At 44.2% G+C, this 12,487-nt stretch overlaps 1 pseudogene; it reads left to right on the top strand.

Annotated features, from left to right (window-relative positions):
* The first annotated feature begins 10,636 nt into the window (after positions 1-10,636).
* LOC145531197 (U6 snRNA-associated Sm-like protein LSm3 pseudogene) lies at positions 10,637-11,061 on the top strand (annotated as a pseudogene).
* The last annotated feature ends 1,426 nt before the right edge of the window (positions 11,062-12,487 follow it).

Raw genomic sequence — 12,487 nt, forward strand, 5'->3', positions numbered from 1 at the left:
TGGGCTTTTTTTTTTAAGTGCAAATAATCTTATATGCTTTTCTATATTGAAAAAAAGGGGGGGGGGAAGTAAAAAGGAAAGAAAGAAAAGGAAAAAAAGAAAAAAAATATTTCCAAAGTTAAAGGAAAGAGCACACGTTGACTCAAATCCATAATCCAGTAGTTAGGTCTGTACAGCAATGAACAAACCACTTCACCTCTCCAAGCCCCAATTCTGTTACCCAGGAAAATGGAGGAATAGTAATCCCTCTTCTAGAATTCGGGAAGTAACAGTTGTGCGGATGTTCTTGCAAAGAAAGGAATCTGGCCAGAAAACCAGTACATCTCCCTGCAAAAGTCGGGAACCAGGATCTGCGTGAAGGAAATGGAGCCTCACTAGCCCTTTACTGAGGACCAGGCACTTCCAAACTTTAAAGTTCTTCCCACTGTACAGAAAAGGAAGTGAAGGCGCAGAGGGTCCAGGGACCTGCCCATAGTCACACACAGCAGAGCTGGGACCTGACCCCAGACTGAAACTCTCAGTCCCTGCTTTGCATGTGACCTGATCCTAATACCAAGTGTTCAATGGAATAGGGCCCTATAGATCAGAAAATTTGAGTACCTCCATAACAGTAACTAACATTGAATGAGCACTAGTCCTGTGCCAGGGCTTCCCGGGTAGCTCAGCTGGCAAAGAATCCAGCCACAATGCAGGAGAGCCCGGTTCAATTCCTGGGTTGGGAAGATCCCCTAGAGAGGGAATAGACTACCCATTCCAGTATTCTTGGTCTTCTCTGGTGGCTCAGACGGTAAACAATCTGCCTGCAAAGCAGGAGACCTGGGTTCGATCCCCTGAGTGGGGCATGGCAACCCACTCTAGTATTCTTGCCTGGAGAATCCCATGGACAGAGGAGTCTGATGGGCTACAGTCCATGGGGTTGCAAAAGAGTCGGACATGACTGAGTGACTGAGCACTCTTGAACCAGTAGTTAGGACTCCACACATCCACTACAGAGGGCACGGGTTCGATCCCTGTTCAGGAAACTAAGATCCCTATGAGCCACATGGCACAGCAAAAAAAAAAATGTACCAGCTGCACAAGGGTTGTTGTGAGTTTTGAATGGCTAATGCGAATAAAGCAGAGTTTTCCTATCTGTAATAAGGGAGCAGCTTACTGTTTCCAATCCACCCGTGGACTGACATTTTATAAGATACAATGAAAATGAATTATTTGAAAAATAATCACATGCTCAAATGTCAGAGCCATGTCAAATTGCTATAAAACTTCTAGACATTCTTTTCTTACTCATTTTGCAGTAACAAACAGTTTAGGGACTTACAGTAGCAGAGATTATAGATCACTTGGTTTCAGGACTGGCACGGTTAATGGTAGTCATTGCTACTATTAATAACAATACTGATGGAGCAATGAATAATAAATGTGGGGATGGGGAGAAGAAGGGGTCTTGGATGATACCCTATTGTGGCTAATACTCACAAGGGGGAAGGGCAGGACTGAAGCCCAGATACAAGTCACTCCAGAGTTCTTTCATTCAATGCAGTAGGGAGAAGGCTACAGAGGCCACAGGAATGATTGCAGATGTTGCTGTCTTGTCATTCAGTCGCTAAGTCATGTCCGGCTCTTTGTGACTCCATGAACTGCAGCGTGCCAGGCTTCCCTGTTCTTCACTATCTCCCGGAGTTTGCTCAAACTCATGTCCATTGATTCGGTGACGTCATCCAACCATCTCATCCTCTGTGGCCCCCCTTTCCTGCCCTCAATCTTTCCCAGTGTCAGGATCTTCTCCAATGGGTTGGCTCTTCGTATCAGGTGGCCAGAGTATTGGAGCTTCAGTTTCAGCATCAATCCTTACAATGAATATTCAGGGTTAATTTCCTTTAAGATTGACAGGTTGGATCTCCTTACTGTCCAAGGAACTCTTTAAGAGTCTTCTCCAGTACCACAGTTCAAAAGCATCAATTCTTTGGCGCTCAGCCTTCTTTACAGTCCAACTCTCACATCCATACATGACTACTGGAAAAACCACAGCTTTGACTGTAGGACTTTCGTAAAGTGATGTCTCTGCTTTTTAATACATTGTCTAGGTTTGTCAGAGCTTTTCTTCCAAGGAGCAAGCATCTTTTAATTTCATGACTTCAGCCACTGTCTGCAGTGACTTTGGAGCCCAAGAAAATAAAGGTATATGTGGAATCGGGGCCTGGCTCATCCAGAGGTGTACCTCCGGGCTTGTTATTTTTACCAACCTTGCTGCAGATGAAACTCAGGTGTTATGACTCAAAGGTGGAAAAATGGATCCTTTTGCAATAGATTTTTTTTTTTCAATTGAATGCCTGGGTAAGGGGCAGGTTCCAGACCCCAGCTTTTCCACCTTCCTGGCACAGGACCTTGGTACATGCTGTGTGTCCCCTCCTCCTGAGCATTCTTCCTCCCCTCACCTGGTTACTCCCACTGATCACTAAGGTTTTGCCACACCCCCTCTGTAGCTGCTTTTGCAGGGAGGTTTCCCAATTAATAAGAATTTCACAGATTCAGAGTTCTATGAGTTAGAATTTCACAACCAGAGAATTTTATTGACTGGAATTTTATGGCACCAGAAAAGTATTGATTAGCATTCCATGGTCCCAGAATTTTATTACTTAGAATTTCATGACTTGAGAATGCCATTGATTCAAATTTCATGCTTAGTGTTCCGGTAATGAATACTTCCCCCAGATACCAACACAGACTGCTCAGCCCTCTGCTCAAACTGTCACCTGTCACCTTCTCAGGAGGGGCCTTCCTTCACTTCCTTATTTCAGATTGTCTGTCTTCCACTTGCTCTGTTTTATTTTTCTGCATGGTGGTGATCACCGCTTAACAGACCAAATCATTACTTACTGCCCCCTGTAATAGAATGTGAGAAGATCCACTGGACAGGGATTTTGATCTGTCTGATTCACTGCAGTATTCCCAGGGCCTAGAACAGTGCCTGATGCCTAGTAAATGCTCAATTAATATTTGTTGAATGTTTATAAATGAATCAACTGCAGAATTAATAAACTGTTTTATTTATTACACAGTTATCATATAATAATTTTTAAAAGAGTGACTGCCCATTTATCCATCTTCCTCCTCCAGCATGCTGCCTCTCACTCATTGCCTCAACTTACAATGGAGAGGAGAATGCCCCTCCTTTATCTGTGTCTCACTGCCTAAGACAGGGTTCTCATTTGAGTCAAGATCTATAGGCTTCAAGGAGAGGCGAAGGAATTGAAATGAATGACAGACAGGGATGGACCAAAAAGGAGATATCCTAACATCTGGAACCACTAATTTTTTAGGCCTCAAATGTTATCATCACCTCCTCCAGGAAGTTCTCCCTGATGGCCAGATTAACTTGGCTCTCCTGTCAAATGCTCTTCAACTTTCATGCACCCTGTCCACAGCACTCTGTACTATTTCTATTTAGAGATGTGCTGTGTGATTGATATCTGCAGATAAGGACCACATCTGTTTTGTACCTCATGCGAGGACTAATGCATAGAACACAGAAGGTGCTTCGACCTACTTGCGAAATGAATGTACAAACACCGTATCACACTTCTGCTGGCAGAATAGAAAGTGACACGCTAGGGTCAATAGCTGTCAAGGGTCAGGGGATGTCAGAGGAAGAAAGACCCTCAGGAGACCAAACCTCCCTCGAGTTATCTCTAGGGTTAAGGGGAGGATAGGGTAAGCAAACTTTTTATATGTCAATGGACAGATAGTAAAACATAGCCTGCCTGCTGTTATAGCAATCAGCCATAAACAATATGTAAACAATAAGCATGGACGTGTTTCCAAAAACTTTACTTAGGAATGCTATTATATAATATACAATAGCATTTATAAACTTCATGTAAGTCTCAAGTGCTAAAGTAACATTCTGACTTCGGTCTGTTCAACAGTTAAAAGGTATAAACAGTACAGTACAGCAAGCAGCTATAACCTGCAAAACTCCAAAAAAGTTTTAAGTGGAAAGGGTGGGAGATGGAAGTGAAGAAGGGGAGTTTTTGTTTAAATGTACAAGGTTGAGCAAGTCACTTAACCACTCTCAGTCTCCTGTTCCTCCTTTGGAAAAGGGTGATAATGAAGTCCTTGGTTCACAAAACAGTTCTGAGGATTAACTGAGATAACGCCTTCAACCCAGCCAGGTGGGCTCAGCATGAGCCACTGGGATGCTATTGTTAATAATAATCATTATTATTATTGCCAGGGGGACTTTGGGAGGAGCCAAGGAAGGACATATGCAAATCCCACAGCACAAAGTCTGGCACCCAGGAGACCTCCTTAGAAGATTCTAACCTCCCCTGGCCTCCACCCCGCCTAGGTCACTGGAGATAGACCTCCCCAGCATCTTCCACCAGCCTCTCAGGCTCTCCTGCTCCCCACAAGCCGCTTTGGAGATAGAGAAGTTGCCCACGGCAGCTGGCAGGGTGCGGGGAGGAGGGTTCTGACTAGGCCCCCCTGCGTATTGTCTGAGCCCGCCAGCCCGCCAGCCCGCCAGCCAGCTGATGTCCGGAGTCCCGACACCAGCTGGCCCACCCCACCCCCATCCAGCACTCTTTCCTCCCAGGTCCCTCCTTGTCACAGCCTCCATCCCCACCCACCCACAGCCTAGGGTCAGGGTGTGACTAGAGGGTCTGAGCTTTTGTCCCACCCAACCATAGGCTGATTTGCATTCCTGTAGCAATTTGCACACCCCATTCGTTTGTAGAGGCTAAACAACTACAAAGCCAGCAGGGTCCTTGGGTTTAATTTATTTGCGAGGGGTTTTGAGAGGTGACTTTGGGTGTTCCCTTTCAGCCTTTAGCACTTTCTCATTCTGGGAACTTGGTCACTCAGATCCTTGGTTTCCTCATCTGGAATGGGTACAATAATGCCTTTCCTATTGAATAGTTGTGGGGAGTAAATAGGGGCTTCCTAGGTGGCTCGCTGATAAAGAATCCGCCTGCCACACAGAAGAGGCAGGTTTAATCCCTGGGTCTGGAAGAGAAGGAAATGGTAGCACACTCCAGTATCCCATGACAGAGGAACCTGGCAGGCTATCGTCCGTGGGATTGCAAAAGAGTCAGACATGACTGAGCAACTAAACCGAAGAGAAGTAAATAAGGGAACGCATGCGGTATATCTGGCATAAAGTATGTGCTCAACAGATGATAGTTATTATTTTTTAAAATATTTATTTATTTGGCTGCATCGAGTTTTAGTTGCTGCCTGCGTTAGAATGCATGGACACCCTAGTTGTGGCACATGGGCTCCTGAGTGCACAGGCTCTGTGGCACATAGGATCTTAGTTCCCCAACCAGGGATTGAACCTACATCTCCTGCACTATAGGGTGGATTCTTTCCCTGGTGGTCCTACCAGGGAAGTCCCAACCGTTACTACTTAAACAGGGTAGCACCCTCATGCCTTCCAGAACCAACTGTTAAAACTGGTGCCGTTCCATAAGACAGCCACCAGGCATGTGTGGCTATTTAAAATTAAACAAGCGGTAAAGAATCTACCTGCAATGCAGGAGACATAAGAGATGCTGGTTTGATCCTTGGGTCCGGAAGATCCCCTGGAGAAAGGAATGGCAACCCACTCCAGTATTCTTGCCTGAAGAATGCCATGGATAGAGGAGCCTGATGGGCTACAGTCCATGGGGTCCCAAACAGTCAGACACGACTGAGCAACTAACACAGTTAAATTACAATTACAGGTAAATTGAAGGCCAGAGGAGAAGGGGACAACAGAGGATGAGATGGTTGGATGGCATCTCCGATTCAATGGCCATGACTTTGAACCGGGGAATTGTAAAGGACAGGGAAGCCTGACGTGCTGCAGTTCATGAGGTCTCAAAGAGATGGACACGACTGAGAGACTGAACAACAATTAAATTAAATTAAATCGGAACTTTAGTTCCTCAGTCTCACTAGCCTGGTGTTCTGGTGGCTGTCGTCTTGAGCAGCACAGATATTAAACATCCCTATTAGCAAAGAAAGGTAGATTAGACTGTGCTGATTCAGGCCCTCTAACTCCCCCGAGCTTTTCTCCCTTTCCCCAAGAGGGCTCTCTCTTCTGCATTCTTTCTCCCTGCCCCCATCAAGGTAATGACCTTGGTGAGTGGGTGTTCTATTGTTCTCAGCACCTGGGCTAGAGGGTGGAGAACAGGTGTGGAGCTGTGCCCTGGAGCACCGAGGGGGTGGGCGCAAATTGTCCTTGTGGTAAAGCAAACAGCTGCACCCAGCTCTGTGCCGGGCCACCAGCAGGAGCCTCCACGAGCCCGAGCCCGGATGTCGATGAGGGAGGGGAGGTTCCGGGTTTCCATCCTCACCATCTCCCAGAGGTGGTTTAAGGTCACACAACAGATCAGAGCCTCGGATGAGCAGTTTCCAGCACAGCTGACACCTGAGGAAGGTGTGCCAGATGGGAGGCCTGGAGTGCAAGGGGAGGGGAAATTAGCAACCTCTCTATGCCATGGCTCAGCTGCACCAGAGACTGAAAGGCGTAAATAGGTCACTCTCAGACTATTTCAAACTAGGTGCATCTGTTGTGGTCCCTGGGGTTTAACAACCACAGTAAGAAATGTATTGGGTTGGCCCAAAAGTTCGTTTGGGTTTCCATCCCAGCTTACTGAAGAACCCAAACGAACTTCTGAGCCAGCCTGATAAATCTTGATGTGACTGTCAACTGTCATCTCCAAATCAACATCCCTAAAACTGAACTCGCTTTTGTCTCCAGGATGTGTCTGTTCATTTTATAGCTGTCTCCAGCTTAGGCAATGGCTGCCCCATCATTTCAGCTGTCCCAGACCAAATCTTCCAATCAACCTTGATCCTTCTCTTTCTGCCACCCTACAAAGGAGCCCTGGCTTCCCAGGTGACGCAAGTGGTAAAGAATCCTCCTGCAATGCAGGAGACACCAGAGATGATCCCTGGGTTGGGAAAATCCCCTGAGAAGGAAATGGCAACCCACTCTAGTATTCTTGCTTGAGGAATCTCATGGACAGAAGAACCTGGTGGGCTACAGTCCATGGGATCGCAAAAGAGTCGAACACGACTGACTGACTAATCACACCCACAAAGAAGCCATCAGCAAATACTGTTGGCTCTACCTTCAAAATATACCTTGAATCTGACTCCTTCTCACCTTCTCTGTCTTCTTCACTGCAGTAACCCCAGTGCTCAGGACAATGCTTGGCACAAAGTCAATGTTCAGTGAATGAAAGAAGGAAACACAAGCTCTGGGCTAGAAACCATGCTAATGCAGTGTGCATTTCTATAGGTGTGATGCAGTTCATAATAAAACGTCTAAAAAGAGACCAAAATAAATAGAGAAGTGGTGAGAGGACTTTCCTAGCGGTCCAACGATTAAGAATCCACCCACCAGCACAGGGGATGTGGGTTCAAGCCCTGGTCCAGGAAGATGCCACGTGCAGCAGGGCAATTAAGCCCAGGCGACAAAACTACTGAGCCCAGCTGAGCTCTGGAGCCTGTAAGCCACAAGAGAAGCACGGCAATGAGAAGTCCATGCACAACAATGAAGACCCAGCACAACCAAAAGTAAATAATAAAAACTTAAAAAAAAAAAAAAGAAGTTTTCCACTGTCTACCCTGGACAGTGGAAGCAAGTATAAAGAGGAAGGCATGGACTCAGGGGCATTTACTGGTGATGTCAATGGGATGGTGATTGGTTGTGGACGTTGACAGGAACAAGCCTTTCTCTCATTGCCTGCCGGGTAGGAGGTGCACTGGTTTGGGGTAGCATCTACTTCTGATGGGCACTTCTGAGTCACAGGGATTTACTCTCTCAGGAATGGATATTGGCCATTAGCAATTGACCGCAGTTTCATCTACAAATTTGGAAATGCTGTAAAATAATTGTAACACCCATTGTTAGATGAGCATGCTCAAACCCTACGGGTAGAAAAAATAATTTGGTAAAATTGAAAATCCAATTCCACTCTGAAAAACCTACTTTAAGAATCAAAAAAGAGGAAAAGCTAATGCACAGTGGTGTTCAATAAGGCATAATTTGTCACTGAAAAAATTGGATTCTACCACAAGAAGAATATGAGACCATCAAAGAATGTTAATGAGTAGTTTCTAGTGACATGAAAAAATACAGATAGAAAAAAAAAGATAATAGTGAAAAAAGGCTGGATGCAGAACGCATTAACAGCGTGGTCTGAGAAGACTGTACAGTGAAATGGTGAGAACAATTTAATTCTCAGTGTTGAGAATTGAGTGGTTTTCCTTTTCTTCCTGACGGTGTTATATAGTATTCAAATTCCTCACCTTGAGTTTGCTCACTTCCTCCTCAATCATAAACAATAGTGAATTTTGATGACATAACTTGTCTTGTTCATCTCTCCCTCAGAGAGTTCTTGGGCTCTTCAGCCTCCAATGGAGAAAAAGCTTTGCTTATTAGAAAACTCCCAGCCGTGCCAGGTATTTCTCTGGTGTATAGATAGGCTTTCTAAAGCACCATGAGCATGTCAGACTCCTGTTTACCCAACAAGGATCATATACCTTTAAATTGCTTCCCCTCGTTGACTGTCATCTGGCCAGGCCTTGTGTTTATCCTGCGTTAGTGGAAGGGCATGGTCAGGGCAGATGGCAGGCAGCGAACACTTCTCTCTGCCACCCATCTTCATCTTCCTTGTCACCATTTAAAGAAGAATAATTCATTTGGTTTGGACAAGAAACAGTCAGGGTCCCCAGCAATTCTTTAGGTCTACTGAGTCTATGATTCCTTTTGAAGGTTGTGAAAGTCAGAATTCAATCCTGTCACTTGAGACTTAGCTTCTGACTCAAGCAAATGTTATGGTAAGCCTCTTAACCTCTCTAAGACTCAGTTCTCTTGGCTGGAAAATGGAGCTCTTGCAAACTGAGCTGAAATTCAGTTTCTAAAGCACCTCTTTCAGCCTCTTAACACGTTAATGTTCTGGACTCTGTGTTAAATCACTTGAGTCGTGTCCAGTGCTTTGTGACCCTTTGAACTGTAGCCCACCAGGCTCTCTGTCCATGGGATTCTCCAGGCAAGAATACTGGAGTAGGTTGCCATGCCCTCCTCCAAGGAATCTTCCCGACCCAAGGATCGAACTCCCATTTCTTACGTCCCTGTAGGCCTTAGGTAACAGAAGGATGCTGATGTTTCGTGGCTCTGATCTGTTCAAAGAAGGCCTCTCTTCTCAACCTTCAACATACATACACACTAAACCCTGAACTAAGCAAGAATGATCTATAAAACCGAACAGAACTTAAGGAATCTATATGTTCAAAGCCAGAGCTGCCCAGGTCTTCAATAAGTTTTATTTTCAAAAATGGTAGATTGTAGTGTATCTCAAACAATGGAATAACTGGTGATAAAAAGGAAGGCAAATTACTGATAGATACAACACAAATGAATCTCATAATTACAATGTTGGGTGAAAGAAGCCAGACAGGAGAGTACATGCTGCTTGAGTCCATGCACATGCAATTCTAGAAAATGAAAACAAAAGCATAGTGACAGAAAGCAGACAAACGGTTCCCTGGGCCCATATTCAGATGGAAGGATCGATTGCAGAGGAACAGGAGAAATCATAGAGGGGTGATAAAATTGTTCTGTACCTTGATAGTACTGGTGATTTCACGGGTATGTACAACTGTCAAAATTCATCAAATTGGGCCCTTGAAATTGATGTGGTTCATTGTACATAAACGAAAGGCAAAGGAGAAAAGGAAAGATATGCCTATCTGAAGGCAGAGTTCCAAAGAACAGCAAGAAGAGATTAAAAAAAGCCTTCCTAATAAGTGATCAATGCAAAGAAATAGAAGAAAACAATAGAATGGGAAAGACTAGAGATCGCTTCAAGAAAATGAGAGATACCAAGGGAACATTTCATGCAAAGATGGGCACAATAAAGGACAGAAACAGTATGGACTAACAGAAGCAGAAGATATTAAGAAGAGGTGGCAAGAATACAAAGAAAAACTATACAAAAAAGATCTTCATGACTCCCATAACCACGATGGTGTGATCACTCACTTAAAGCCAGACATCCTGGAGTGTGAAGTCAAGTGGGCATTAGGAAGCATCACTAGGAACAAAGCTAGTGGAGGTGATGGAATTCCAGTTGAGCTATTGCAAATCCTAAAAGATGATGCTGTGAAAGTGCTGCACTCAATATGCCAGCAAATTTGGAAAACTCAGCAGTGGCCACAGGACTGGAAAAGGTCAGTTTTCATTCCAATCCCAAAGAAAGGCAATGCCAAAGAATGTTCAAACTACCGCACAATTGCCCTCATCTCACACACTAGCAAAGTAATGCTCAAAATTCTCCAAGCCAGGCTTCAACAGTACATGAACCATGAACTTCCAGATGTTCAAGCTGGATTTTGCAAAGGCAGAGGAACCAGAGATTGAATTGCCAACATCTGTTGTATTACAGAAAAAGCAAGAGAGTTCCAGAAAAACATCTACTTCTGCTTTATTGACTATGCCAAAGCCTTTGACTGTGTGGATCACAATAAACTGGAAAATTCTTCAAGAGATGGGAATACCAGACCACCTGACCTGCCTCTTGAGACATCTGCATGCAGATCAAGAAGCAACAGTTAGAACTGGATGTGGGGCAGGGTTTGAAAGATGGCAGACGGCGTGGACCAGTAACAAATGACCAAACATGTGGAAGAGCCCCTGGATCTCATCCGGCTCAGCCTGGACGAGCGCATCTATGTGAAGATGAGAAACGACAGAGAGCTTCGAGGCAGGTTACATGCTTATGATCAACACTTAAATATGATATTGGGGGATGTGGAAGAAACTGTGACAACTATAGAAATTGATGAAGAAACATGTGAAGAGATATATAAATCAACAAAATGGAATATTCCGATGCTCTTTGTACGGGGAGATGATGTTGTGCTAGTTGCCCCGCCATTGAGAGTTGGCTGAAATGGAGCATTTATCCCATGTGGAAGACGGGCTATACTGTGTGAGTGCCTCTTTGAATGTGGAAGATATTCAAAAGAGAGACCAATGTACATCTTGATACTAAGAAATAACCAAGAATTCTTCCACTTCTGAAATAAGTTGATTTGTAGATAACTCACAAATTCTTCGGCTAAACAACATTTTTTTCTCCAACCCTTCCAATAAATGTGATCGCTGTGATATACAGCTTTCTCAGGAGTTGATTTGCTCCACTGTTTTTTTGGACAATTTCTGGGTTTCTTCCTTTAAATTAAATGCGTTGTTTCCTTTTTTGTGTTTTTTAAAAAAGAAAAAAAAAAGAACTAGATGTGGAACAACAGACTGGTTACAAATCGGGAAAGAAGTACGTCAAGGCTGGATATTGTCACCCTGCTTAGTTAACTCATATGCAGAGTACATCATGCAAAGTGTACGGGGCTGGATGAAGCACAAGCTGGAATCAAGATTTCTGGAAGAAATATCAATAACCTCAGATATGCAGATGATACCACCCGTATGGCCGAAAGCCAAGAGGAACTAAAGAGCTTCTAGATGAAAGCGAAAGAGGAGAGTGAAAAAGCTGGCTTAAAACTCAACATTCAGAAAACTAAGATCATGGCATCTGGTCCCATCACTTCACGGCAAATAGATGGGAAAAAAATGGAAACAGTGACAGACTTTATTTTCTTGGGATCCAAAATCACTGCAGATGATGAGTGCAGCTGTGAAATTAAAAGATGCTTGCTCCTTGGAAGAAAAGCTATGACCAACCTAGACAGCATATTAAAAGGCAGAGACATTACTTTTCCGACAAAGGTCCATCAAGTCAAAGCTATGTTTTTTTTCAGTAGTCATGAATGGATGTGAGAGTTGGACTATAAAGAAAGCTGAGCACTGAAGAATTGATGCTTTTGAACTGTGGTGTTGGAGAAGACTCTTGAAAATCCCTTGGATTGCAAGGAGATTCAACTGTGCAATTTTGTTCTCATGATCTTAGTTCCTTGGCCAGGGATTGGACTCCTGCACCCTGAAATGGAGGCAGAGTCTTAACCACTGAACCGCTAGAGAAGTCCCAGAAGGTTGATTTTTTTTTTTTTTAATTCATTTGGCTGTGGCAGGTCTTAGTTACAGTATATGGGATCTTCATTGTCTTTCGTGGGATCTCTCCTTGCTGCTCATGGGTTCTCTAGTTGCAGCTTGCGGGCTTAGTTGCTCAGTAGCATGTGGAATCTTAGTTCCTGATCTGTGATTGAACCTGTGTCCCCTGCATTGCAAGGCAGATTCTAGACACTGGACCACCAGGGAAGTCCCCCAGAAAGCTGATTTTTTAAAAAAGCAATCATAAGAGCTGGAGAGTGCAGGATGGGAAGTGACTGCTATTAAGCACGGGGGTATGTCTCTTTGAGATGATGAAAATGTTCAAAGCTAGGTTCTGGTGATGGTTGTACAACTCTGTGAATATACTGAAACCATTGAATTATGCCCTTTAAATGGGTGAGTGTATGGTATATGAATCATATCTCA

The sequence above is a fragment of the Giraffa tippelskirchi genome, chromosome 13 (assembly GCF_054371585.1).
Source record: "Giraffa tippelskirchi isolate mGirTip1 chromosome 13, T2T-mGirTip1v1.2.pri, whole genome shotgun sequence".
Classification (NCBI taxonomy): Eukaryota; Metazoa; Chordata; class Mammalia; order Artiodactyla; family Giraffidae; genus Giraffa; species Giraffa tippelskirchi.